Source organism: Drosophila santomea, unplaced genomic scaffold (assembly GCF_016746245.2).
Source record: "Drosophila santomea strain STO CAGO 1482 unplaced genomic scaffold, Prin_Dsan_1.1 Segkk12_quiver_pilon_scaf, whole genome shotgun sequence".
NCBI classification, from domain to species: Eukaryota; Metazoa; Arthropoda; class Insecta; order Diptera; family Drosophilidae; genus Drosophila; species Drosophila santomea.
Window position 1 is genome coordinate 56,564 of NW_025318945.1, and position 27,802 is coordinate 84,365.

Consider the following 27,802-nt stretch of genomic DNA (forward strand, 5'->3'; position numbering starts at 1 on the left):
TGAAATAAACTTGTGACCGAGATACTGTAGCTTTTGTCGAATGCTTGAATTGCCTATTCTAATGTCATTAGCTGCTTCTCGCATTAACTTCGAAATACCCCGTTGGGATTTGTTAATATAAATAATAATGTAGCTACAGCAAGCAAAAGGGTCAAAAATTAACTGGATATCCATATTTTCCCTTTGCATAGAAAGAATGTGTTTATTATAAGCATTTACTTGAATTTCTGCAAATGTTCTCTTCAGAAAAATCTGTGGTTTTTTCAAACTAGACCTAATAGCATAAATGTAGTCCTCGTAACTGAGGCTCACATGGTTGTTAGAAAGAAAATTTTCAAATATGCTTAAATGGCTAATCATGTCATCTGCATGATTGCGAAGTAGAAAATCTCGAATTTTGAAGAGAATTTTGAGTTGCTTCGGGAAGTGGATTTAATTTCCGTCCGGGGCATTGGAGGGTATGGTATAGCGAAACGACTAATAGATTGTCCCCGCACTTTTTTAAGACACGAATGCCCGTGCCTTTGTTTTTGGTATTCAATATACGGAGCCAAATCTGGGTTTGTAACATCCACAGTTAGAAACTGATCAATGAAGGCTATTACAGTACGCATAGACTCTTCACTGTTTTAATCCACTTTTGGGGCATCTTTCAGTCAACACATGCCGTGAATATGATGCGAACCTCTCTGTTGAAACTCAACTCGCCAGTAATAGGTAGTAACGAAATTACTTCCAAAGACACCCCCAGGCACCCCCAGGCACCCCCAGTTTTAAAACTTCTCTATATCTATAATCAAAATATCTAGCGCACGTCACTGGGTCTGTTCTTAAAGGGCGCGCCTTTTCCGTAAACTGCAAGTTTGAAGCTTCTTCTTCATTTATATTAACCCTATCTACATTGCGCTTGAGCAGTACTAACAGCTCTGGCCCCCTAGTTTCAGCGGCTGATAAAGTTATGAAAAAAGTTGGCAGCCCAAATTGGCCAATCATGGCGATGACTTTTTTCTTCTCATCTTCCCAGTGAGCAGGAGACGTGCGAATATCCCTAAGGATCCTATATCCCTCATCATGACAAATGAGGTTGCCCATAAAATCTTCATTTAGGACGTTAGCAGCTGTAATGGCACTGGAGGCACTCCGCTTACGTAAGCAAGTTGAAATATTATTTCGAATTTTTAATAATTCCAACTTCTTATAATTGAAGAATAACTTATCAGTTCGATAACCTCGTCTATCTACATTCCTAAGTTCAGATCTAACTATGGTTGTGTAGCTTTCTGAAGATGGTCTTTTAATGCCAGCATATATGCTAGGGAATGCCAGTTCTTCAGAATCAGCATCGAGAATTACGTCGAGAGGCTTTTGGCCCTCACCTGGAGCTATTGTGTCTACATGTGGTGTGGCTAGTTGTCCCTCTACAAAGGATTCATCAGCTTGAGATGCTACGAATGAAACAGTATCGGATGTGAAGTCAGATTTCCACTGCTCGTTAACTGACACATTGTGCTTTCTATAAAGCTCAGTATTAACTTAATACCTAATAGCGTCAGCAATTTTGGCAGGCCGTATGGTTTCTGCAATGAAATCATGTCCGTATTCCATTCTTCGTTTGAGGTGGAGCTGAATTACCTCTGCTTCATTGAAAGCTCGTGGAAGAGACGTCACGATATTGCTTACTGGAATAATGACATTAACAACTGCTCCTTTGATAGCACTTTGACCCTCATGACCTATTGACTAAATAATCATAAATGGAAGGCGAGGTGAAATCAGTCGTTCTTCCAAGGGAGTTAGGCCCCTCAAAGAGTTATGAATTTCTGGGAAATCTAAGCCATTTGAAATGGCCCCTTTGGGCTTTCGGCCGGCTTTAATGTTGCTGTGACAAGTTTTGCAAAACTTGAAAAGATTACCAGTGAAAGCAAGATGTCTTGCATTTTGGTATATCTCTTCCCTGAACTCGCAATGTTCTTCCAAATAAGACCTAGAAAGCTTACTTATTTGCTTGGGGAACCACAATCCTTTGCAACAAAAGCAAATCTGATCTTGGCCAAGCTTAACATTCCTATTGAATGTAGCTATGTGAGCTTCTATTTCAATAGGTCTGATTCTAATAGTCCTATTTTCCTGAGCTATATCAAGTCTAATCTCCTGACTTCGAAGATTTTCTACTTCCCTATTAGCACTAAGGCTTCTATACTGACTAACTCTTTGACTTATATTTCTAATTGCATCGATCGTTGCTTGTCGAGCAGCTAATCGTGCGCTTCGTCGAGCAAGTGTGTTTCTCGCCTGCTCGACTGCCCTGCGATACCTACCGGCCCTAGCCCTATCACGCTCTCTTTCTAATAAGCGTTCCTGTGTATCTCTTGCCAATGCTCGGCGCAGGGTATTTGCTTCTTGCTTACCCGCGCGATACACGGTATCCAAGCGTCTTCTTCTATGGTTGACAGTGTTTTGTTCCTGCTCCATAGCCCTAATCTCTATATTTTGTTGCCTTTCAGAACGACGTCGAGTATCCGCTGCTTGCTCAGCAGCTCGATTGTCGCTATTTTGTCGCCTTTCAGAACGACGTCGAGTATCGGCTGCTTGCTCAATTGCGCGAAGAGCAGGATCCAAGCGCCTTTCCCTATGGCCAGCAGTATTTTGAACCTGGTCCACCGCTCGATTCTCGTTATTTTGTCGCCTTACAGAACGACGTCGAGTATCGGCAGCTTGCTCAGCAGCTCGATTATCGGCTGCTTGTTCAACCTCACGAATCGCGGAGTCTATACGCATTTGAAAGCGTCGCAGAGTATCGACTGCTTGTTCAGCTGCGCAAATAGCAGGATCTAACCGCCTTTGAGAACGAGACTGAGAGTTAGATTCTTGCTCAATCGCACGAACAGGACTATTCAAGCGTCTCGACCTTCGCGACACTGTATTAACGCCCTGTTCTGCATTCCTGACTAACGAGTCTTCCCTACGCCTACTCTGAGATACTGTATTTGCCACCCTCTCCATCTCTGCATAGGCTTCATTTTCCCTATTAATCCTATTTCTCAACATTTGCCTTCTTGCACGTTGAGAAGCAGTGGGTCTATTTAGACGAGGCATTTCTAAGAATAATATAGACGACCTAATAAAATATTTATAAATATATATATCAAATATTTAGAAATTATTATTTATTGAACACAGAAAAAATACTTAACAGAAAAATAATAATATAAGAATAAGTATTTAAAAAGACTCAAGCTTATATTATTATTTTAAATATCAAAATAATTTAATTAATAGTATTAGAACTAGTATTAGACTAACGCTTGCAGCACTATTAAACAAATACGTGTAAATATGTAAATAATGTATGTATAAAAATAAAAAAATTATTATTTTAAAAAGTATAATTCTTATATTATTAATATTAATTTTATATTAATTTACAGAATTTGTAGAGTAGATTAAAATTAACTTTGAAAAAAAGCGAAATAATATTAATTTAAGAAAAAGTCTTTAAAAAGACAAGCTTAAATTATTAGTATTAGAACCAACCTAACTAAATTAATAGTATTATAAGTACAAGTCTTTTAAAAGACTTAAACTTTTAGTACTTTTAAAATTATATACGCTGAGTAAGTACTGGGAAAATTGGAAATGGGAAAATTTATAGAATATATTAATGTGAAAAAAAAAAATAATAATAAGTTAAGAAGTCTTTAAAAAGACTTAAGTCTTAAATTATTATTATTTCAATGTAGTATAATTATATAGTATAATAAAATATTATGGTATTAATAAAATTATAAGTGCAAGTCTTTAAAAAGACTTAAGCCTTTAAAAAGGCTCAGTTCTTATTTTAATATGGGTAGAAAAGAGTGGGCGATATAAGAATAAAGAAAAATCAACTACAAATTTGATACTTAGCAATGAGCGCAGCGACGAGACAGCAGCGGGCCAAACGGCAGCGACGTCAATCGAAGCAGCAACAGCACTCACGACCGCGTTGTAATTTAAAAATCTAATTTTACGTTAATGTATGCACCTTTTTATTAAAAAATCGAGTCTTTACGTTAAAAATTTAGCTTAACACTTATTGGTTGGCAAAAAAAACGTTAAGTCGGCTCTAAAAAGATGTTTTAATAGCAAAATTTAGTCTTCGACTGACTGACTTCTTCTTTCTTTTCTTTTACTATTTACTTTTTCAAGAAACGAGCGGGAAAGCACCGTAAGCTAAGAGCGAGTTCTTCCATTTAGATTTAACATTTTCTAAGAGCAATGCTCTTATTAAAATTACATTCTATTCAACACTGGATCAATATATGTATATTCAGTTATTGAAGAGTGCCTGAGAAAAGCCAAGTTACCATAACCTATGATTGCTTAATGATTGTAGCGCCTGCCAGAAAACAGACTTCAAGCTTTTAGAATTTTACTTTTATCTTACCAAAAGAAAATAGTTTAGACATATATTTTACTATAGTAAAAGAAGATAAATAAAAGGTCAGAAAGGAAAAATGGCACATATTGATAATATTATGTTTGTTCAAAAACCGAGTTTCTCTCTTTACAAAGAGTGCGCATCGATTAGCCAAATACAGATCTTATTTTATTTAGACGTTCGAGTGGCATTTTGTAGAACTTTAATATAGGTAATTCATAATAATGTTTTTATAGTTATTGTTTTGTAGTACTCACGACCTTAAATATCCACTCCATGATGTGCGTAAAGTTGGGCCCAAGTTCACGTTGACATTGTCGAGCTGTAGGTAAAATTTAAAAGGTCCTAATTTAAATTCCTATTCAAATGCCAAAAGTTCCGTCAATCAATCTGCGAGTATTTAATTCATTATTAATTGCAATACAAAAGAAAATCAAGAATCAAAACAAAACACCGAAATGCAACTGCAGCTCTGCAGCGATAAGACCTTAGGAGACCGCTGGCAGCTAAGCTGCGCTGCGATAAGACGGAATCACTAAGTTAGACCTCCGCTGGTCATATGAGGTGATCCTCACTGCGTAACGTTGATAATGTCCAAATATAATTAAATCCGATCCGCCCGTCTAAGCTTCTTCACAGCTGAATAATCTGGATGAGCTCTAGCCTTCCAATATATTTGGGCAGTTATCATTCGGCAGGTGGCGGGTTGCGTAACTTGTTGGCTGAAGGTTATGTCGGAGCGAACTGGGTTTAAACAACGAGCTTATGCGGGGGTCGACGAGACGGGGCAACCAAATGCCCTTGGCCTTCTTTGCGCCTTGGGGTCGAATCCCTATGAAAACTGGGTTAGAAATGGGAACTCACTATATCGCACTTGTTAACCTTTTTCCACTTTCACACAAATCACACACGGAAATTTATTTAAATATCCCTCTCGTTTTTATCGGATTGGATATATATAATTAAATTATATCACCACGTGTATTTGGTGTTTAATTGGGCAGCGTCAAAAATTGTGAGCCTTCGCCAAGAGGTTTTATCTGATAATGAATTAAGCTCTGGGAAGCTGCATGCCGGTGGTCACTGCTATAGGCTTTCCTTTCCCTAACTGTACAATCGTACGATCATATTCTGTCCTGATTGGTCTAAGACAATTCTCTCACTTTTTGGGTTATACAAAAGCTGCTATAATTTAGGGAGAGGGTATCTTAAAGAGTTATTGCAGTGTAAAGTTTAAGTTGGTCACTACAGCGTTGACACAGATTAATCCAATCACCCGAATGTCGATGAGAGCGCCAGTAGAATTTTAAAGTTGGTCCTGAGAATAACAGATAGGCGAATTGGTACAAGAGGTGGTTTCAATGATCGGAACTTCGCCAGCTACTGTATCGTTACAAATTCAGGATTGCTAACTGCAAGGTTGTCGCTGCTTCTTGTAATAGGCATATTGGTACAACAAAATTTTCTTGAAATGACGATGTTAAAGAAATAAACGTGATAAAGGTTTGGCCTTGTTTGGATACGGTTTACAACAATTTCAAGCTAGGTGAGGTTATCCTTCTTTTCAACTTTGTACACTGATTCTACTCGTAGGGTTTTTAAAAATATTGTCTGGTTAAAAGAGGAGTGATCTGAGATAATCCAATATCAAACAGTCTCGATTTCTACCGTCCAAATATACGTCGTCAGTCTGAAGTTCTGGTCGGTATAGAGTTGAATTAATACAATACTATCATTCCATACTAGAACTCCTAATTTATTTATGTTCAGGGCTGGGGTGGGTTGTTTTGACTCTCGAATCGCAGTCGTCACATTACCAATATGTAGACAGAGGCAATATGAAAAGCGGTCGGGAAGTTATAGATGCAGACGGACAGAATGGTAGCTCAGCTAGCAGTGGAAGAATTAGATGGTGGTTTCTTCCGGTCTATACCCGCCCTCCTGGAAGTACGTATGTTAAAATCAGTCAAAAATTCCCCTTTGTTGTAAACCGTTCCTCCCTCAGGCGACCTTCTATATATTTACTGAATCATATTAATCTCCATTGTGATTATCTTCATTTAATTATTATTCGTTGAATACATTCTAGTAACTTAGTAATAATAAATATAAAATAAAAGTGTTCTTCATTGAATTTTAAATTTCAATTGTTGCTTCAAAACTATCGTACTATATTAAAATTTATTACATTAATTGTCGCTTAATTCTAATCAGTATTTACTATTTTCACGTTGATATTCAAGCTACGTGTAATTTGTCGGACGCTAGTTCCTGGAGGAAACATAATAATAATCGCGGCTAGGCCGTACTTACGAAAGATCCCACGAAGTCAGCAGGCCTGATGACGTCCGATGTTAGGTTGATTTATGCGTTAATAGTGATTTTCTGAACAAATGCTCTCTACAGGCTCAAGGTCCAACAATACGTTCACGTTAAAGCTACATCTAATGTTCGGCTAAACCAACTTTCAACCTTAAACCGAATGCTACCAAAATTTAATTGAATTTAAACCTTTTAATAACGAAAAAGAGCTTTGTTCAATTGATCACATGTCGCAGATACATTGCAGGGGGTGTTGCGATCAGCGCGTGTGGGCAGATTCCGCCCTCATGATGATCCGCATGTGGAATGCGGCGTCCGCTTGGGTGTGCACGTGACGCGCTAAATGCAACCGAGGACTTCGCTCGTGCCCAGTTTTGAATTTCAATGCCTGTGTCCATTAATAACCTTAATTAGAAGGCTGATCCCAAACTGTACAGAATCCACATACCTGATTTAGTTGAAAATGAGAATCACCAGATTCTGTCTGAATCGGTGCTTCAGCTGGTACTTACGATTTGCACGTGACTTGTTGAACACGCGGTTTTAATTAAATTCGCACAAGCAATACGTTATACGTCTTTCTTAATTCAGATCAGTATAACAAGAGACCGAACTGACGCCGACAATAAAGGCGGTAAGCTTTTAACAGCCGCAGAGTTGCATTTCGGGTGATCTCGCGTTAGGAAATGTTAATTACTTATCCTAGACAAAAGTTGTAGGATTGCCATATCAATTACCTGGAACTCCACTAGTTATCGCTTTAGATAATAAATCGAAATCTTGGTTTCTTGAAAATGGTTTAAAACCGCTCTCACATATGTATTTTGCTTTTAATTCCTTTTTTATATCTTCTTCAGTAAGGGGACGTAAATCATTCGAGTAAATAACACCTTTTGTGGTATTGAGCGTTGAGTGATTCGAAACTTCAATTGCGAGCTCTCCCATAATTTTTAATTCCTAGTAGTTTAAATGCTTGGAGGCCATTTTTGGTTTTAACCAAAAGATTCCCGTCACCTGCCTTTGTAGCAAATATAACTTCTCCACTACAGGTAAGGTAAATTGGTTTTTTTTTATCAAAAACGGTGAAACATTTGCCATACATTCATTGTCTTTACGTTTTATAATTAGAAACCTTGGTTCGTTAGGGTTAGGGGGCTTATCAGGTAGATCATCTCGACCCATATTGCTGAAAGCGTAACTGTATTGGAACAGTTTTTTTTTATTTCTTTGCTTTAATTTTTGGTTCTTAACAGGGCTTTGGTTTGTAACTGTGATTAGAGATAACGCGCGAATAAACACTTGCGGAGACACGTCTGGTCATTACGAAAGTCAAACTCGAACACGTATAACGAAGCGTATCAGTCCTATTAGTTAATGTGCTAAATTTTGCTAAAATAAGAAAATTGCAATTGTAAGTATGCACACATACTCACTTTCTTGCTTATGTTTTTCACTCATTTAATTTTTAGAGTTGTACGCTCTTGCCGCCAGAAAAAAAAGTGGCTGCATAGTGCAAAACCAATATATGGACGTTACGCAACTTGTTATTTTAATGTGTTAGTTCAGACCAAGTGTACCGCCTGTGCTGAAAAGCGGCCAATCCGGTCCAAGCCCGGTCCAGAAGCGAAGCACCGCCATAGACTCCTGGCACCCCCAGCGCTGGTGCAATTCGTGAATAGACAAACTATCACACATTTTCCGGGCTGCTGTTGGGAATCCTTGCCATCAAACAGGTGCCAAAGGTCAAGTAGGAGATCAACAGCCAACCCCAACGCTGACGCCGCACACTGCAAAACGGGGCACTGGCTACTGAGCATTCAACTCCCCCCCGACTACCGGAAAAGCAAGTCCATATAGCGTCTGACCAAAGACATTAGAATAACAAGATGCGTAACGCCATACGAATTTTTTGCACACGATTTTTTCGTGGTGGCTTTTCAAGTGGCTCCAGGCTCTCTCGAAATTTTGTTCAAAAGCCAGAGAGCGGAGAGCTCTAGAGCCAGCAGCTCTCTTGTACGCATACAGCGACAGCTGACCATTGTATTGGTGCACACGTATGCACATGCATTGTAAAAATGACAAAATATGACCTTCATTTTAGAAGTTCTTAGACTTTAAATCTATATTATTTTTTATAAATTGCCACCACTTAAAAACTCTAGTTTTGCATTGCCTTAACATAACAATTATTTTAATTCAACATAGAAATAATAATAGCACAATCTATGTACCTAATAATGCATAATAATTTTCAAATATGATTTTATATTAGAATAGTTTTCATTAGAGTATTCAGCGTGCGACGTGTGAAAAATATAACACGTCAATGATTCTTCGGTGCTTATGTCCGCACTTCGTGCATCAATGAAATCAATTTTGCAATAAAGAGTTCCATATTTTTATTTATTTTATAAATAATATTTTAGCTTATAAATTATTTTATGAAATATTTTAAATATAATTTATTTTTGTTTGTTGTTCTTTGTTTTAAATTACAGTAGTTTAATAATTTACTTTACATACGTTTTAATTATTTACTATAGTTATTTAATCAAATTACTAGTATAAAAATTACCAATTTTCAGTATTTAAAATGCAAATAAGATTCACTTAAATTATTTTTTTATATTTTATTTTGATATTTTTAAAAAAGCGCGCAATTATGAGTGGTAAAAAATGCTCTAGGAGTAACGTTTATAAAAAACTTCTTTCAAACCATAAGAGTTACGAATTACGAAATTGACCAAAACATTAATCAAATTTGTTTCTTAGATCAAAATTGATTTCGGCCCTAAAATCGTCTTCTAGCATAAGCACGCACACATGCACACGATCTCCTTTATTGTTTTTACTCATACAAGCAAGACAATTCTATTTTTAGATTTTACCGCTCTCGATTTTAGGCGAGCGAAAAGAGAGCAATTTTGGTCGTCACCAAAAAAGTGGCTGCATAGTGCAAAACCAATGTATGGCCGTTACGCATCTTGTTATTATAATGTCTTTGGTCTGACGGTCTTCCAGCTGATATAAAATTGCAAAACAATCGTGGCAGAAAGTTTTAAATTATCATAGCTGTCGGGTCTCTCAGCTGCCAGAAATTCCTAACCATGTTATTTGTAAACATGACAGCTGTGGAGACACAGTTCAAGAGCATTATCTTTGTTATCAGTTGCGTGAGCATCTTCCCCTTCGTGCTCTACCTTTTTATACCCGTTAATCGTAGAGTAAAAGGGTATACTAGATTCGTTAAAAAGTATGTAACAGGCAAAAGGAAACGTTTCCGACCATATATAGTACACATATATTCTTGATCAGGATCAATAGCCGAGTCGATCTGGCCATGTCCGCCTGTCCGTCCGAATGAGCGTCAAGATCTCAGGAACTACAAAAGCTAGAAAGTTAAGATTAAGCGTACAGACTCCAAAGACATAGAAGCAGCGAAAATTTGTCGCCCATAACTGCCACGCCCACACTTTAAAATTTTTTTTTGATATTTTTTCATTTTTGTTTTAGTCTTGTAAATTTCTATCGAATTGCCAAAAACTTTTTGCCACGACCACTCTAACGCGCACAAACTGCCAAAAACTGTCAGTGTTGATGTCTCTCCTTCGCACTTCCAATAGCTGAGTAACGGGTATCAGATAGTCGGGGAACTCGGCTATAGCGTTAACTCATAACTCGTTGTTCATATTTGTATTAGTTTTGGAAGTTTCTATCGATTTGCAGAAAAAGGTTTTGCCACGCCCACTATACCGCCGACAAACCGCCCAAAACTTCCACGCCCGAAACTTTGAACATTTTTTCATTTTTTATTAGTTTTGTAACTTTCTTTCGATTCTCAGAAAAACTTTTTGCCACGCCTACCCTAACGCCCACAGGCCGCCCATGACCGGCACACCCACACTTTTGTAAAATGTTCTGATATTTATACCCGTTACTCGTAGAGTAAAAGGGTATACTAGATTCGTTGAAAAGTATGTAACAGGCAGAAGGAAGCGTTTCCGACCATATAAAGTATATATATTTTTGATCAGGATCAATAGCCGAGTCGATCTGGCCATGTCCGTCTGTCCGTCCGTCTGTCCGTCTGTCCGTCTGTCCGTCCGTATGAACGTCGAGATCTCAGGAACTACAAAAGCTAGAAAGTTGAGATTAAGCATACAGACTCCAGAGACATAGAAGCAGCGCAAGTTTGTCGATTCATGTTGCCACGCCCACTCTAACGCCCACAAACCGCCCAAAACTGCCACGCCCACACTTTTGAAAAATGATTTGAAATTTTTTCATTTTTGTATTAGTCTTGTATTTTCTATCGATTTACCAAAAACTTTTTGCCACGCCCACTCTAACGCCCTCAACCGCCCAAAGCTGCTACGCCCACACTTTTGAAAAATGTTTTGATATTTTTTCATTTTTATATTGGTCTTGTAAATTTCTATCGATTTGCCAAAAAACTTTCTGCCACGCCCACTATAACGCCTACAAACCGCCAAAAATTGTGTTTAAGACTCTCCTTCTCCCTTCCACTAGCTGAGTAACGGGTATCAGATAGTCGGGGAACTCGACTATAGCGATCTCTCTTGTTTTTCATTTTCTTATTTCTATTGTAAATTTATATCTATCTGCAGTAAAACTTTTTGCCACGCCCACCTTAACGCCCACACTTTTGAAAAATGTTTCGATATTCTTTCACATTTTTGTTAGTCTTGTAAATTTTTCTCGATTTGCTAACGCCCACAAACCGGCCAAAGCGGTCAGTGTTGAAATTTTTCTTCGCACTTTCACTAGCTGATTAATGGGTATCAGATAGTCGGGGAACTATAGCGTTCTGTATTGATTTTATTACTCTCGCATTTACACCTTTAGCTTAGCATCTCTCTTTTGAAAAAAACTAATAAAAATGCTCATCATTTTGGTGACCCCAACGTGATCTATGCATAAAATTTTTTTTTTTTTTTAAATGCTTTGCTTTTATTTATTGAATCTTCTCATTTACGAGACTAACAATAAGTGTATCAAATCTTATACTATAACCTAACTAGGAGTCATGTAGACTGAGACAGTGGCTCTGACAAGTTATGGCTGGGTTGGAAGGTCTGTACGTTGCAGGCGGGTTCGGCTGGAGACCCGAGTCAAGACCCTTGCTAGAGGATTTGGGTGGACAGAGAGTTTTTCATTGTAGGACGCTTTTTGCTTGTCTATTTCATCTTTTACTGCGAGAATGCCGAGGTCCCTGTGGATGTTTTGGTTACGAATATACCATGGTGCCCCAGTGATAGTTCGCAGGATCTTTGATTGGGCTCGCTGTATGATGTCTATGTTGGTTCTGCTCGCGTTCCCCCACAGCTGGGAGCCATACGTCCAGATTGGCTTAAGAGTGGAGTTGTAGAGCAAGACCTTGTAGTCCAGACACAAGGGCGATCGTGAGTTTATAATCCAGTGGAGGCTGCTGGCTTTCAGTTTTAGGTGCAGTTTCTTGCATTTGATATGTCTACGTCATGTTAGACGTCTGTCGAGGTGGATGCCGAGATACGTTACTTCATTAACTTGGGGGATCTGCGTGCTATTCATACAGAGCGGAGGGCAAGTTTGTCTGTTAAGGGTAAACGTTATGTGTTTACACTTTTGTTCGTTTATTTTAATACGCCAGTCAGATAGCCACTTCTCGACTACCACGAGGTGGTTGGCGAATTGGGTTGTTGCACGGACTGGGCATCTAGAGCGGCTAAGGATCGCAGTGTCGTCGGCGAAGGTTGATGTTGTTGTGACCGACTACTCGTGGGAATATCTGCTGTGTAAAGGACGAACAAAGTTGGCCTAAGTGCGCTACCTTGTGGGACCCCAGCATCGATAGTTTAGCTGTCGGAAATTGTTGTGTTACATCTTACTGCGAAGGCTCTATTGTAGAGGTAGGATTCAAGGAGTTTATGAGTGTACCCGGGCAAGTGTGTTTTAATTTTATGCATGAGACCTTTGAGCCAGACGCGGTCGAATGCTTGAGATACGTCGAGAAATATCGCGCTGCAATATTCCCTATGTTCGAAGGCTGTGCGAATTTCTGATGTTATTCTGCTGACTTGCTCTATAGTTCCGCGTTTTTCTCTGAAGCCAAATTGATGGGCTGGGATAATGTTGTGGGCTCCCATATATGGTATTATGCGCGTTAGAAGGTATTTTTCGAATAATTTGGACAGGCATGATAATAAACTTATTGGTCTGTAAGATGACGGAATCGTGTGATCTTTTCCGTGCTTCGGTATCATTATAATAATTGATTTTTTCCATTTCCTTGGATAGTAGCCGAGACTTATGATTCCATTGAATAGTTTACAGATGACATTAATAGCACAGTACGAAAGATCCATTATCATTTTTGTAGTTATTAGGTCACCGCCTGGAGCCTTTTTTGGTTTTAGCTCCCTGATGACTTTTGTGATCTTGTTCGGCTGAAATGTAGTTGGCGTGGATTCAGTTTCGAGTTGGATTTGCGGAGGAACATAATCATTTGCTGCGGGGTTCGGCTGGAAGACGCCTCTGAGATGTAAGGCAAATGATTCGGTTCTATCTTTGTAGCTGCGGGCCCAGCACCTTGAAGAATTCCTTATAGGGGTGACGGTTTGAATTGGAGAGCTTAGACTTGGGTGAGCCCTTCACAATGGATGCTTTGTACTAGTTGGCGAGAGTTTTCCAATATATTTAAGTGGTTCATTTTCAGCTTTTTGCTTCAGGGCCCGGTTTAGATTGCGGGTGGCTTCAGTAAGACGGTAGTGCTATGGCGCTTATTAGATTGCGTGGGATCTTTTTTGTCACCGCGAAATCAATTAGATCTGGGATCTTTTTTGGGTCTGCAGGCCAATATGTGGGGCTACCAGGAGAAACGTAGTCCAGTTTATTGCTCACCTTTATAAGTGCATTATACAGTTGCCTTCCCTTGGGAATCACGAGGCGTGTGTTTGGCGTTGTAGTCTCCTGCGGCTATGAAGCGATCCCCCAGAGTGTTGTAGAAGTCCATGAATTGACTTTCAGAGATAATAAATCGAGGTGGGCAGGTAATGCAAAGGTTGCCGTTTCCTGAGATCACTTTTATGGACGTGGCTTGCAGGTAATTTGTTGCAAACCTTTGATGAAAGTGGTGTTTGATGCGTTCTCTGATTAAGATGCCCGTTCCGCCGTGGGCCTTGCCATCCGGATGATCTGTGCGGTAAAAGGTATAACCTCTTATATGGATGTTATATCTCCCTGTGAGGTGCGTTTCAACCAGCAGCATGGCGTCGATGTGATTTACGTTTAGGAATTGAGCAACTGAATTACCATGTTCTGGTTCTGAGCAAGGGTTTGCATGGTTGTTTTCATTATTGACATAAGTTCCATCATACTTTGTTGCATGGTGAACATCATAGATTCCAATTTGCTTTGCGGTTGCACTGGAACCAGCTGAGCATTTTCTGAGTGAGGCTGGGGCGGATTTTCCATGCCTGTTCTTAGTGCTTCGGCGTAGGAGATTCCCTTGGTTGTATCTAGCTGCCCAAAAGATGATCTGGCTGCCTTGGCGAAATGTTGTTGGTGCGTAGCTGTCGCTCGTCGCATGCGACTCTTCAGCTCCTTGTAGACCGCACAGCCTCTGTAGTTTGCCGTATGGTTTCCTCCACAGTTGCCACATTTTTTCATTTGGGGGTCTTCTTTGTTTGCGGGGCAGTTTACGGAGTTGTGGAAGTCTCCGCAGACTACGCAGACCGTCCGAAGTGTGCAGTATGTCTTGGTGTGTCCATACTCTTGGCAGTTTGTGCATTGAACAGGGCCGTTGCGTTTGTGGGGTTCTTCCACGGTGATTCTTCGATGCAGTAAGAGCTGCAGCTTGTAGATCGGGTGCACTTCGTTTTTCTTTAAGGCTTTGCTATCTGGTTCGAGCTCGACCTTGAAAAGTGGTTGCGGCTTTTTGTTTCTGTTAACAATATTGCTAACATTTTTGGCACAGAAGCCCCTGGCCTAAAGGGCTTCTTGAATTTCTGAGGGGGTGACGTCAGTTGATAGGTGTAAAAGTTCTTTTTTGTGTCTTCCAGGTACTTAGACACAGCTCGGAAGTGTTCTTCAGACTTCGTTTGAACCTTTGTTTCGTGTATGTTCCCTTTAATAAGCGGAACAACATGGAAATTCTCGTCCCCGACCAGCGCAACAATTTTGTTGACCAGGGCGCTTGAACTTTTTGCCCTTATGTAAATAGGTGGGGGCTTAGGTTTCCTTTGGGTCTCCTGCCCCAACTCTGGTTGGTTGTTGTCCGCCTCTGCTAAGATGGAGAATCGGTTTTCATTGGAGCTCCTCGTTTGATCGGTGCTTTTGTTGGTTCGATTGATCTTTGGTTTATTGCCAACCGTGTTGGGTGGACTAAGCTTGCGATTAATCTGGATGTAGCGGTCCATACCGGTCTGTATAGCCGGGACCGCTTGTTGCTTATCGAGGCTAACCGTTTTTGTTGCCATTTTATTTTGTTGTGTGGCCGTTGGGACCGAACTCGCAGTATTGGTAGTTGGTTTAATTATTGGTGGTGAGTTTGCTGCAGAAATTTTAGCACTGCTTGTTGTTGGAGCTTCATTCAGCGAAGCCGGCAGTGATGGGGTTTGGCATTGGTAACTCCATGATGCGGGAGTTGGGGTGAGAAGAGAGGGTGAGCAAGAGCTGGCTCTCTTGCTGTCGACGGTCAGTAGAGTCGAGTTGCTCTATGTCGACTTCTGATGTTGATCTATATCTCTAGTTGAGAAATAGAAGTAGCAAGCATTTCTTGGGTTGACGGAGCTTCTACGCTCATTCTTTTGATCGTTGCTCATTTTTTCGAGCTTGTTATGCGTGGCACTTATTTGTTTAAATTTAATCAAATTTTGAATTTAATTTTGAAATTACGCGCCCAACGTTCGCACCTCAGCACTGGTCTTACAGTTGATATGGCAACGCCACTCGCTCATGATCGCCCTCCGAGATAAGTTGGCAGCGCTGTCAGCTGTTTTATCAGCTGCAAAAATTGCAAACTTATATATTTTGCTAACCACCTGCAACACGCGGTCATTCAGCACGCCTAGGTTACGCGCAGAACTATGGCACAAGTCCATAGCGGCAGATTTGCCGCTAACACTGTTCAGCACAACCACGTTAACACGAGATTTTCGCGCAGCGCTATCGAAAGACGTCCGCTTCCACGAATGTGCATAAACAATATGTAGTGCAAATTATACAAAGCTATTTAAAGCTTCAACTTTTATCGCTGTTACTCATGAGTGATTTGTGCGTAAACAATATATAGTGCAGTCATACAAATCTGCTTAAGGCTTAAACTTTAATTCGCTGTTACTTCTGATGAGTGATTTGTGCATAAACAAGAGAGAACGCTATAGTCGAGTTCCCCGACTATCTGATACCCGTTACTCAGCTAGTGGAAGGGAGAAGGAGAGTCTTAAACACAATTTTTGGCGGTTTGTAGGCGTTATAGTGGGCGTGGCAGAAAGTTTTTTGGCAAATCGATAGAAATTTACAAGACCAATATAAAAATGAAAAAATATCAAAACATTTTTCAAAAGTGTGGGCGTAGCAGCTTTGGCCGGTTTGAGGGCGTTAGAGTGGGCGTGGCAAAAAGTTTTTTGGTAAATCGATAGAAAATTACAAGACCAATAAAAAAATGAAAAAATATCAAAACATTTTTCAAAAGTGTGGGCGTGGCAGTTTTGGGCGGTTTGTGGGCGTTAAAGTGGGCGTGGCAACATGAATCGACAAACTTGCGCTGCTTCTATGTCTCTGGAGTCTGTATGCTTAATATCAACTTTCTAGCTTTTGTAGTTCCTGAGATCTCCACGTTCATACGGACGGACAGACGGACAGACGGACGGACAGACGGACGGACAGACGGACATGGCCAGATCGACTCGGCTATTGATCCTGATCAAAAATATATATACTTTATATGGTCGGAAACTCTTCCTTCTGCCTGTTACATACTTTTCAACGAATCTAGTATACCCTTTTACTCTACGAGTAACGGGTATAAAAATATTTATCTAAAATAATAAAAAACAAGAGAGAACGCTATAGTCGAGTTCCCCGACTATCTGATACCCGTTACTCAGCTAGTGAAAGTGCGAAGGAGGTCTTCAACACTGACAGTTTTTGGCGGTTTGTGGGCGTTATAGTTGGCGTGGCAAAAAGTTTTTTGGCAAATCGATAGAAATTTAGACGACTAATACAAAAATGAAAAAATATCTAAACATTTTTCAAAAGTGTGGGCGTGGCAGCTTTGGGCGGTTTGTGGGCGTTAGAGTAGGCGTGGCAAAAAGTTTTTATGCAAATCGATAGAAATTTACAACACCAATACAAAAATGAAAAAATATTAAGACATTTTTCAAAAGTGTGGGCGTGGCAGTTTTGGGCGGTTTGTGGGCGTTAAAGTGGGCGTGGCAGCATGATTCGACAAACTTGCGCTGCGTCTATGTCCCTGGAGTCTGTATGCTTAATCTCAACTTTCTAGCTTTTGTAGTTCCTAAGATCTCGACGTTCATACGGACAGACTGACGGACAGACGGACAGACGGACGGACAGACGGACATGGCCAAATCGACTCGGCTATTGATCCTGATCAAGAATATATATATAGGGTGTTTTTTTAGAGGTATAGAACTTTAAATTGCAATAAAACAACGATGGATTATTCGATTGACATGAATTTTATTGACATGAAAGATAATCTTGTGGCATTACATTTTAAATATGATTTCTGGCATATGACCGCCACGGCTGGCTCGGATGTAGTCCAATCTGGACGTCCAATTTGCAATGACTTTTTCCAACATTTGGCCGTATATCGGCAATAACACGGCGAATGTTGTCTTCCAAATGGTTTAGCGTTTGTGGCTTATCCGCATAGACCAATGACTTTACATAGCCCCACAAAAAGTAGTCTAGCGGTGTTAAATCACAAGATCTTGGAGGCTTATGAAAAATCGGGAACAACAGCAATCTCGTTTTGGGCCCATTCGACGAATCTACGCCTTGCTTGATGATCGTTTGGTTTCAATTCTTGCACGAGTTGGATTTTGTAAGCACGCATGACGAATTGCCAAACCAAACTGAGAATAAATCACTTGACAGCTGTTAAATCGGTCGCCATCTTGAACAGTAATGCCAACTTAAAGTTCTATACCTCTAAAAAAAACACCCGTTACTTTATATGGTCGGAAACGCTTCCTTCTGCCTGTTACATACTTTTCAACGAATCTAGTATACCCTTTTACTCTACGAGTAACGGGTATAATTAAAGGCAGTGATCCTTAAAGCCAAGTAACGGAAGCTGCCGCTAATTCTTAAAAAATTGTTCTTCCTTCCTGGCCGTGCCCTGCTCGACTCTGGATCTAAGCTGCACCTTATAAGTGCCAGATGGTTCGTCAGTAAACATTTCAATGCGATCTCGAACGTGTAACTACTCGGCCGACGTCACTGCTGCCACCAATATTATACAAAGCCCTGCTTAGACATTAACATTTGGAACTGGAACATACCCAAAAATCTTAAGCTCGCGGACAAAGAGTTTCATCGTTCTCAACGCATATACTTTCTGATTTGCGCCAGTCTTTTCTACTAACTGCTGTGCGTCGGTCACGTCAAGCTTCTGCCGGAGTTGTTTCTGGAGGTTGCAGTCGCTCAGTTTTCACGGACTTCATAGCTGATTGGCAACCCACAGCATCAACGGAGAACCCAATTCTGGAATTACGTCAAAAAGCCTCTCTTGGAAAATCTCCGCCCACTATGAGATCAGGACAGTCATCTAGTTTACGTGTCTGGCTTTCACACTCTGTTAACCGAGATGGCCTTCGTTGGGTATATGGACAGCTAGAGACGTTTTCGTTGGAGTCAGTGACCGAAATCGAATCAGCGTAACGATGGACAATACAGCAGAAGGATCGACGAAGCGAGCACTGAATAAGCTGCGTCTGCTTTCAACGGGGGGGAATATGTCGGGTTTCGCAGTTGCCAGTTGTAAATAACCCAAGAACCACATCGCTGCAAAATTTCTCGAAGAAAAAATAATCTTGGACTTCTGCAGTGGCTATTGACAACCCTGGAGTTCTTTTGAAAAATTCGCAGCCATTTTGAATGGGCACGAATATTCAATGCCTGGGCGGGAAAATGGTGCTCAGGCGAACTCTACAGGAAGCCTATGCATCGGTCGACGTTGCTCTCCGAAACACACATTTTGCAAAACCAGAGCGGTTCCTAGTGGACCAGCATTCTGTAGTAGCTTGCGCCTGAGGATGTAATTTACACGGATAGGAACCACACGGCAATATTCTGCGACACATCAGAAACACGACTTACCACAACCCAACTTCCATCCAAAGTCTCTCCACCGAGATAAATCCTGGCACCGGCGACAATGCAGAAACCAGCGTGGTGGGTAGCCCTCGTGGCGGCCTTTAGGGCCAATGTGAAAAAACCGAGGAGCCATCACCGCCAACGATTTTACCGTTGGCCCGGTCCAAAGTTCGATGTGTCCCGTTATTTGCCTTTGAGCCTGCTGACTCTCCAAACTCTCTTCTCAGTAAGTCCGGAGTCTCCACCCTCTCTTCTCAGTAAGTTCGGAGTCTCCACCCTCTCTCTCTCCATTTCCCGAGTCTCCAAACTCTCTTCCTCTAGAGTCTCCAAACTCTCTTTCTACAGCCCAGAGTCTCCAAACTCTCTTTCTCCAGGCTTCGCACTGCCGTTACTACGCTTTGCCTTGTTGCGTAACTGGCAACGGCAGGCCCTCCTCATGCGATCACCATCCGCATTTGTGCGGAGTTTCAACTCCTCACACGTACTACTGCAGCGACCGCGGGACTTGTCCGACGCTGTCCAGAGGCTGCAACCAGGGAGAAAAGTTGTCGTGGGCTTAGCGGACGACATTACCATTGTAATTGTGCTTTTGAATGATTATGTTTTATTTGTTGGTTAGAACGAATTTTGCATCGATGAGCGCGATTCTTAATCTGAGTTTTTCATTGACTGTTTGCCCGGCCTTACTGACTGGTTGCGCGTCTCCTCTGACTGCTTTCTTAGTATACGTTTCTCATGGACTATTTACGCTTTCTAACTGACTGACTCCGCGAAATGTGTTTCGACACTCCGGCTGCACGACCGCGTCCAATGTTCCGTTAGTTTACGGTGCGTCATCTTTTTGCTTGTCCAAAGTCCACACCCTTCGCCGACTCGAGCCAAAAGGCCCAGCGCGGTACCGGTACCGGGGTTCACGATCCATTATTTCCCGTCTCACCTGCCTGCCCTTGAATCGTCCTGCATTACAGCCTTCTTCGCTGTTGATAGGCAGCTCTCCTGCACACCGATTTGTGGGCAGTTTTAAGATTCCTCACATTACTAACAAGTTGCAAGTTACTCTACGAGTAAGGGGTATAATAAACGTGTTTTCTTATTGTTTGGATCCATTTGAAATAGAGAGTCAACACTATACCTCAAAATCCTCTTCTGATGCCCATCGATTTCATCCGCTTACAACCATTACGGCCTAAAACAGCTATTGTAACCTCAACGAAAAAGATTTTCTTTTTTTTTTTCAAACAAGAACAGGGCGGATCGGACAACTGTATGCATAGACTTTATTTGTTCGCTTGACCACTTGAACAACCGGCCCTGGCATATCTACAAGATTAATACCGCAAACCGCTAAAAACTGTTAGTGTTGAAGAGCCTGCTTCGCACTTTCACAAGCTGAGTAACGGGTATCAGATAGTCGGGGAACTCGACTGTAGCGTACTCTCTTCTTTTTACAAAAATAAAAGAAAACACGAGGTTTGCTGGTTTTAAGTTTGCCGGAATATGATGCCACGTCATGTCTTTCGTCATTTCTTGAATTTTTGCGAAATCTATAGGTTGCTTGAGAGCAGATGTACTCTCGATTCTCCATTAGTCTCCGATCACAAGTATAAGCACGCTCCGTACACTGATATACTAGCACCGTAGAGTCCATGCAACTCAAAGGAAGCCCTACCTTTGAAGTTCTTTTCGACTGTTAACTAAGAGGTCAACTGCCCCCATGACAAAAGAATTGGCTATGGCAATGCATCATCCCAATCCACATGGAGATTGCAGAAAGATTAGATTTCATGACAATTTGTTTTATTAGACCAAGGGATCATAAAATTTGGATATTTGTTACGTACACCCTTTTTGTAAGACCTTAAGACTTTGAAGATTCACATCCAGAATCTAAAAGTAGGGGAAGGGGTACTATCATCGTGTTGAGTCAGACGGAATGCGACAACGAAAACGCAATTCGACAATAAACGTGTGTCGGATGACCAGTTCAGCGGCCGCAATAGGTCGCAGTAAAAAAACCTACTCCAGTTACGGGCACAGTTCACCGAGGGGGTATTGACGCCCAAAATACGGGAAATATGACCCCTAGGTGGAAACACTTGGCATAGAAGACCTATACCCGGAGTAGCTTTATCAGTCTAAGACCGTGGCCCACCGATAAAGTAGTCAACACCCGGGAAGACTCGAACTGAATACCAGAAAGCCAATACTCGAGAATCAGTAGTCGGGACTCAGTTCCCGAGAGTCCTTTTTTATCGAGACTTTATCCTCGCGATTCGAGTGACGACTGCCTTAAAACGCTAATACTTCGGTCAAAAGAAAAGTGCCTAAAGGAGCGAGGAAACTCAACCCCCAGTATAGCAGGACGTAGTTTGGAAGAATCAAGGACCAGTACAAAGAATACGCTAAAACAAAAACCACAATCCGTCAATTGAATCGCACTTGTTCGGTAGTAGGAACATAAAAAAAACCTACAAAACAAATAAACAAAGGATAAGTGAACCGATGAATCTTTGTATGTGTATATCAGCAAAGACAAAGTAACAGTGACTTTCCAAACAAGTGCATATTTCAAGTAATCTAAGAGTCGGATAGCGGACGAAGCTAATAGATAGCAATGGCTGAGAGCTCAGGTTGGGGACCTATGACGGAGTTCAAAATGAGGTGGATGGTGCGGAAGGGTCATGATTCATATGCCAGATTGAGTGGTGCTTCATACGACAATAAATTCTGCTTACATTGCTGCAAACTATGCCCCTTGCGCCAACAGTTAGGGTTCAGGTGTACCTTCTTTGCTTTTGCTTTCGAGTTACGATGTATATCAGAAGTCCATCAAAAATTTGTTGCGTACCGACCAGGGTTCGAATTGCCGAATTCGAATGCATATGCGAATTTGTGAAATCCCGAAGACCCTGATGATCCGTTCAAAAAACATTTTTACCAAATATTGCGTGAACGTGTGCCTGAAGGTGTAAAAGTGTATTATCAAACCGATTAACCAGTAAATTAATAGCCTTTTTATAAGTCAAGAGTTCGAGCGAGCGTATGGACTCCAGTGCCACGCCGCCTAAACTTGACTGTAGATATTGTAATTTTTCAATATCATTGAAAGCTGGGGAAACTTCATGGTCACTCGAGATCTCCATAAAATCTATTTTTACAACGATGTCTGCGTCGAATCAAACGCCAAGCTTGGGGAATTGATTTATTCCACTCGCGCCAGTAAGTCAGCGTCATGAACTGATGAACCAAATCGGCGTTAAAATTTTTATCGAGCTAATTTGCCGCAACATAGGTCTACTTCATTTGGGTATTTATTTTAAGCCCGAACCGACTTTTTCGTATCAGACAATCTCAAATTACAAGAAAAAATGAAATAAAATACTATAAAAGGGGCACGAAACAAGAGTTGCCGAGATGCACGGAACCTTTAACTTTGTTGTTGAAGGCAGTAATATAATAAGTAAACGATGGCGGTGGCATATTTACATTTATTTAAATTTGGCAGTTGTTTTGGTAATGTTATTGTTCAGGTATATACTTCTCAGTCACTGAATTCTTTGAAAAGTATGTATCAGGCAGAAGGAAGCGTTTCCGACCATATAAAGTATATATATTCTTGATCAGGAGTCGAGTCGATCTGGCCAAAGACATTAGAATAACAAGATGCGTAACGGCCATACATTGGTTTTGCACTATGCAGCCACTTTTTTGGTGACGGCCGAAATTGCTCTCTTTTCGCTCGCCAAAAATTGAGAGCGTAAAAATCTAAAAATAGAATTGACTTGCTTGTGTGAGTAAAAACAATAAAGGAGATAGTGTGTATGTGTGCGTGCTTGTGCTAGAAGACGATTTTCGGGCCGAAATCAATTTTGATCTAAGAAACAAATTTGATTAATGTTTTGGTCAATTTCGATTCGTAACTATTATGGTTTGAAAGACTTTTTTTTAATATTCGTTTGATAAAAGCGCCGCTCGAATTAGCTACCGTTTACATATTTATATTTATATTGATAATTAATAATATGTAATATATTATAATCGGTACCCAGGGAACACCACGGGGAGGCCATTACAATTGTAATGGGGTCTTATATTTATATGACCTTCGAGTCGACTTGAAATGTTTAAATGTTTAACATTAAAACATTTCCATGTTCCCCAACTAAGCTAGTTTTCTAACTATTGCTTTTTATTATATATCGCCTCTTTTTTTAATTATATAATTTAATTTTTAAAGTCGTCAATTATTTGAATGTTTATATTTTTTTCACTTATGAGATAAAATGCTGAGTTTAGCTTGACTTTTTTGTCTATTAGCAATAACAGTCCACTTGCAATGCTTAAAAAGCAAAACTTTTATAAGTTTTTTTAAAAGATCTATTTTATGCTCATAACATTCATTTTCTACATGAAACCATAATGAGAAATCACTACTCTCATTTGTGCACTTAATGCATTGGTCTACAATAAATTTTGTATACACATTTGTTTTTTATTATTTTTAAAAATATTTTCAAAAACTTTAATGTGTATTTTACAAATATTAAAAAATAGATCAGATGGTGCCTTTAGTTTTCCAAAGTCCGATTCTGTCGAGTAGTTTTTCTCATGTATAAAAAGCTCTGATGGAGCTGTTAAATGCTCGGTTTCTTTTAAAATTACCGATCTGCATTTATCGCAACTGGATCCCTTTGCAATATATCCAACAAAATATCTACTCGAAGTTAATTCAATGGGTATATCATTGCACAAAAAATTATCTATATTTTGGTCAAAGTACCTCTCATTGCCTTCTACAATTTCAGAAAATGATACAGAGTATTCTTGCTGCTGTATTTCTTTTTTTTCAATGCAAGGCTGATATATAATCGAATCGAACTCTATTGGCAACATTACATCATCATCTGATTCGCAATTAGAGTTTTGGGAAAATTTAAAAATGTGTAGGGATATAAGCTTGGCAATTATTACATTAAATTCATTAACTGAAGGATTTCTGCAGTTACCACCTTTTGCTCGAACGCACGCAAATATATTTTCAAGGGGATCCTGGTTAACTCTACTTGTTAAAAAGAAAAAGTGGTCCGTGTGGTCCTTAAATATATCTTTGACGAGTCCAAATATAGCTTCAGTAGTTTGGATCAAGCCATCAAGACAATATATATTATTACCGTGATATTTTACGCTCCTTAGGTATTCCTGCATTTCCTTCAGTTTATGCCAAACAGTATTGTTTACTTGAAGTGCGCATTTCATGGGGTTTTTGTCAGTTAATACTCTGCTATTCAGGCAATCAAAGTAATCATTAACTTTTTGGACAAATGCAGCAGTAGAAGCTGCAACTTCGGGACTATTTCGATTAAATTGCTTGTTTTGGTTACAAGCTTTAATTGCCGCTGCAACTGTGTGACTAAGTGTCTGAGTTGCCAAACATACCCGCATTAGCTCAAATCTAGTTGGATTAACGTGACTCCTTGTTAATTTAGTCATTCTCGTTACTGATCCCTGATCTAATTCATAAACCTCTCGGATGACATCAAAGTCAACTCGTCCGTCAGGGGTTTCAAAATTAGCTTTTAGAAAATTATTTCTAATAGATTTGAAAAGATGCGGAATGTCATAAAACATATAATATTTCTTACTATTTAAGGTAAAGTAAGGTTTCTCATTGGTGACTTCAAGTAATGAGGTACATTTTCTGTTGTTACCTCCTTGATCATAAACAACACCCCTTACTTTGAACCCAATATTTTCAGCAATATTAATGTTTTTATAAATAAGCTTTTTTAAGCAATCGCCTTTTATATTTGTTTCCGGCACAAAATAGTTCAATATAAATTTCCATTTCTTTAAAATACCCCGAATCACAAATACGCAAATGTGGCTTCCCATTTTATTAGAGCGATCAATTAAATGCTCTAGTCCATCTATTATATCAACTGATACATTATATGTTAAGTTTTTTTTATTGCTACTTCATCACAAGTTAATATGCATTCTTTATCCGATTCATTCATTTCCTTAATGGTTTCTCTAAGGGCTGAGTACAAACATTCGTTGTCTCCCGGCTGTAATTTTTTAATGCTGTTCCACTTTTGTAATGATGATGGACTGGGAAAATTTAATTTTAAAGAGTCCCTTAAAAACGTATATGTGGAAGTCGACCTGTAATATATGCTCTGAGCAAACAATTTTTCGGAATCATTCCATCTTGTATTTGTGCCTTTTTTTTCTTTCAGAAGCATTTTTACCAATATTTTCTCATTTCCCGTTAAATTGATTTTATCAATTTGAGAAAGTAGGTTTTTTTCGGACTTAGATTCCAACCTTATTATCTTTCGTTTTAAATTTGAGCAGCACGTAGTATTAGCGCGTAAAATTACGAAATTAAGTTAAGTAATTCAGTTAACTGAAATTTTCTCTTATTTATCACTACCAATCGCAATTTATAATTCGCACATATATTTCCGTACTTTAGCAATGCAACCAAACAACTTTAATTGATTGTAAACACAATTTTAAAGCGAAATTTAAAAAAAATCGAGGAGCTCTACGTATAGTCAGCTTTAAGCAAACGTATTAAGAGAAAAAGAAAACGTATTAAAAGGAAAAACAAAAAAATTGGCGCGCTTTTCTTCCCACCCATAATTGCGCGCTTTTTTAAAAACATCAAAACAAAATAAAAAAAAATAATTTATCTGAATCTTATTTTCATTTTAAATATTGAAAATTGGTAATTTTTATACTAGTAATTTGACTAAATAACTATAATAAATAATAAAAGCATATACAAAGTAAATTTTAAAAACTACTGTAATTTAAAACAAAGAATTTAAAAGAAAGAAAAAAAAAGAAATTACATATAAAATATAAATATTTCATAAAAATAATTCATAAAGTAAAATATTATTTATAAAATAAATAAAAATATGGAATCTGTTTATTGCAAAATTGATTTCTTGAAGCACGAAGTGCGGACATAAGCACCGAAGAATCATTGTCTTCTTATATTTTTCACACGTCGCACGCTGAATACTCTAATGACAATTATTCTAATATAAAGTCATCTTTTAAAATTATTATGCATTTTTTTGTACATAGATTGTGCTATTATTATTTCTGTGTTAAATTTGAATAATTGTTATGTTAAGGCAATGGAAGACTAGAGTTTTTAAGTGGTGTCAATTTATAAAAAATAATATAGATTTAAAGTCTAAGAACTTCTAAGATGAAGGGCATATTTTGTCGTTTTTACAATGCATGTGCATACGTGTGCACCAATACAGTGGTCAGCTGTCGCTGTATGCGTACAAGAGAGCTGGTGGCTCTAGAGCTCTCCGCTCTCTGGCTTTTGAATACAATTTCGAGAGAGCGAAAAGCCACTTGAAAAGCCACCACGAAAAAATCGTGTGCAAAAAAATCGTATGGCGTTACGCATCTTGTTATTCTAATGTCTTTGATCTGGCCATGTCCGATCTGGCCATGTCTGTCCGTCTGCTCGTCCGTATGAACGTCGAGTTCTCAGGAACTACCAGAGACATAGACGCAGCGCCAGTTTGTCGATTCATGTAACGCCCAAAAACTGCCCAAAACTGCCACGCCCACTCTTTTGAAAAATGTTTTGATATTTTTTCATTTTTGTATTGGTCTTGTAATTATACCCGTTACTCGTAGAGTAAAAGGTATACTAGATTCGTTGAAAAGTATGTAACAGGCAGAAGGAAGCGTTTCCGACCATATAAAGTATATATATTCTTGATCAGGATCAATAGCCGAGTCGATCTGGCCATGTCCGTCTGTCCGTCCGTCTGTCCGTCTGTCTGTCCGTATGAGCGTCGAGATCTCAGGAACTACAAAAGCTAGAAAGTTGAGATTAAGCATACAGACTCCCAAAACATAGAAGCAGCGCAAGTTTGTCGATTCATGTTGCCACGCCCACACTTTTGAAAAATGTTTTGATATTTTTTCATTTTTGTATAAGTCTTGTAAATTTCTATCGATTTGCAAAAAACCTATTGCCACGCCCACCCTAACGCCCACAAATTGCCAAAAACTGTCAGTGTTTAAGACTCTCCTTCGCACTTCCACTAGCTGAGTAACGGGTATCAGATAGTCGGGGAACTCGACTCTAGCGTTCTCTCTTGTTTTCTATCGTTTTGACAAAAATCTTTTTGCCACGCCCACTCTAACGCCCACAAACCGCCCAAAACTGCCACGCCCATTCTTTTGAAAAATGTTTTGATATTTTTTCATTTTTGTATTAATCTTGTAAACTGTCAGTGTTGAAGACTCTCCTTCGCACTTTCACTATCTGTGTAACGGGTATCAGATAGTCGGGGAACCCGACTGGTATCAGATAGTCGGGGAACCCGACTATAGCGTTCTCTCTTGTTTCATTTTTATATTGGTCTTGTAATTTTCTATCGTTGTGACAAAAAAGTTTTTGCCACGCCCACTCTAACGCCCACAAGACGCCCAAAGCTGCCACGCCCACACTTTTGAAAAATGTTTTGATATTTTATCCTTTTTGTGTTAGTCTTGCCAAAAAAATTTTTACCACGTCCACTGGTAACGGTAGATAGTCAGATAGTCGGGGAACTCGACTATAGCGTTCTCTCTTGTTTAATTTTTTTTCGATTAATTCTTGTTTTTCTTATATCTATTAGTATGCCAATATATTTTGAAAATTTCTCGTTCGCACTTCCACTAGCT

General features: G+C 39.5%; 1 protein-coding gene and 1 long non-coding RNA gene across 3 annotated transcripts in view; one reads left to right on the forward strand and one right to left on the reverse strand.

The window, feature by feature from the left end:
- Positions 1–27,802, forward strand: part of LOC120457522 (cholesterol 7-desaturase nvd) — a 137,473-nt gene that overhangs the window by 19,350 nt on the left and 90,321 nt on the right. The gene's annotated exons all lie outside the window — the stretch shown is intronic.
- LOC120457523 lies at positions 4,887–7,330 on the reverse strand. The gene is made up of 4 exons (XR_005616992.1): positions 7,191–7,330; positions 6,734–7,130; positions 5,303–5,738; positions 4,887–5,252 (listed from the first exon to the last, which is right to left on the reverse strand). It is a non-coding gene; the product is annotated as an uncharacterized LOC120457523 (long non-coding RNA).